Genomic DNA, 2520 nt, shown 5'->3' with positions numbered 1-2520 from the left:
CACAATAACAAAATATTAGACACGCAAGTGCCCAGTGGCAACTAAAGTTGCCAGCCTAGAATGGCACTTTTGGTTGAAAGTACATGAATGATATAAAATTATAGTGCTTGGGTTCTTCCAGGACCACATAACAGAAATATCACGCTAAAATCTCATTCAGGGAATTACGGGCATTAATGGGTTAAGCTTTCAAAACAGTCTCCAGTGTTCACAAATGAAAAGAGTACCCATTTTGGAACAAATAACTCACTCATCATTCTTTATAAGTCACTGGAAATAATATTATAACCGTTGCTTAAGTGATTACACAAGCTGGCGCATAGCATGATCGAGAGTAGGTCTCTGTGAGTCATGGCAATTTCTGCCGCTAGGTTCACCTCCCTGCCCTATGAAATGATGAATAGTACCATTACAAAGCATTGTGCATCGTGAAAATAGTTCGATTAATTGTGCATTACTCATTGAGTACGAATATTACAAATATGCCAAGCATATTACAGTGTTATTTGAAGTTTGTTCAGCTAAGTTATATTCGAAAATTGTCTGTGTTTTGTTATGTGAAGAACTCTGTACCAATAGGTCGTATCTTTATAGGTTAAGGTAAATGTCAAAGTTCTCTCATATAACAAGCAATGCTATGTTAAAAGTGGCGAATTGCATTTTCCGACTCTCGAATGATGTGACCCGAAATGTAAAATAATTTCATGCATTGTTTCACTTACCAAGCATTACTGATATAGGCCTAATGAAAATGTGAACGACGTGATGTAAACATTGAAGATAATGTTGTTACTGTTTTCCCTTTCTCTTTTAGAAAATACCGACAAAAGTAATGAATTATCTTCATGCTGTACTTATTAGGTAATTAATGTGTATTTGTCTGTATTTTAGACCTGTGTATTGTTACGTAATTATCAGTGAATTAGGTAAGAGAACTTAACAAGGTTAGTATGAGATTAGGTAATGCACCTCAAACTGGTAACTAATGGCTGCTGCGAAATAGGCTGAGGTGGTTTTCGTGTGAATCAAATTATATCTAGAATATCTAGTTTTATTATATACAGATACGTAAAGTTTTTTTTTTTTTTTTTGTTTTAGCATGTGTTTGTAATTTTGTGAGGTTATGTCTAGCCTAATTTCTTTTTATTCTTGTATCATTACCAATACATTTATTTTATATTCATTTCAGGTGTTACGGAGGTGTTACATCTATGGTGGCAACTCTACTTATGTTAGGATATGAAGTAACAGTATATATTCAACTTCATCATTTGCTAAAAATTAAAGAAAACTGTATGTCTTCGACTCATTCCATCGTCATTTCTTCTTATGTATGTGAACCACGTTCATTCTAAAAGTGCTATATTAAATGAACACTATAGACAACGTGATGGAACAATTTACAAGTTACTGTTAAAGTGCTCAACATTTTCAAGTGGTGCTATACCCATTGTTTCAAAATGTACATACATATTTTTACATTTCTATAAGAGGTGTCATAAATTATTTCAGCATATTTGTAAATTCTTCAAAATTAATTCTTCTAATTAAGACCATAAAGTAATGAAATAATATAGCCTAGGCCTATATGTGATTTTATACTACCGGTATTGATGTTGATCTTGGTAAATTAATCCAATTTCACAGTGTTGTCTTTTGTATTGTGGTTCATAACAATTATAACAGTATGTACGTGGAAATGTTTTTAAAATAATAAATTCTAGCTCATGATTTTAAGTGGTCGTTTCAATGGGAGGTTATATTGGAAAGATGATCACAAATGGATAATTTACTGCAAGATACAAGAGCTGAATATAAGTGAGTGTTCCGTTGAAAGTGAAAGTGAAAAATTTCGTTTTACAAGAGGTAAGTAGGCGTAATATTTATTTTAGAAATTATTTGAAAGCTACAGAATATGAAGACTAGACCTGTAACCATAGAAATCAACTGCGAATGGTGAGTGGCCAGGTTTCATTAATAATTGAAAGGAAGTAAAAATTATTTTCTTCTTATCATCCTGTTTTCAATATTTAAATTTAAGCACCTTTCTCTTCCTTCTTATTTCGTGAGAGATTACTTCATACTATCACATAAGCTAAATTTTTTCTTTACAGATAATAAAAATTACATACATAAGTAGGCTACTTGAATACTGACGATACAAACTTCATATACATACCTCATCAGGTATATTCAAGAAGACATCTAATGTACTGTAACCAGCACATGATTAAAATACTGATCAGATGTCCAACAGTTTCTTACTGCACTCTTCACTTCAAAAGTTTGGCACATAGTTAATGAAAATCTTGATCAGGAAATCATTCATAAAAAAGTTAAATGTACACGTTTAAAACTTTCCTATAACATATGGCATCCTCATTGTTACTTTTAAATTTTAGGAATGTACGCTTATAACTGTATCACAATCTGAAATAATCATAATATTTATAACACGAGGGTCCTTGTAGATAGTTCCAGTGTTCTATATGTAATTAAGAAATGGCCTAGTTTATTGCA

At 31.8% G+C, this 2520-nt stretch overlaps 1 long non-coding RNA gene across 1 annotated transcript; it reads left to right on the top strand.

Annotated features, from left to right (window-relative positions):
• The first annotated feature begins 220 nt into the window (after positions 1–220).
• Positions 221–1737, top strand: LOC138715679 (uncharacterized). Its single transcript, XR_011336541.1, has 2 exons — positions 221–861; positions 1190–1737. It is a non-coding gene; the product is annotated as an uncharacterized lncRNA (long non-coding RNA).
• The last annotated feature ends 783 nt before the right edge of the window (positions 1738–2520 follow it).

Source organism: Periplaneta americana, chromosome 15, assembly GCF_040183065.1.
Source record: "Periplaneta americana isolate PAMFEO1 chromosome 15, P.americana_PAMFEO1_priV1, whole genome shotgun sequence".
NCBI lineage: Eukaryota > Metazoa > Arthropoda > Insecta > Blattodea > Blattidae > Periplaneta > Periplaneta americana.
This window is presented reverse-complemented; position numbering and strand designations above follow the sequence as displayed.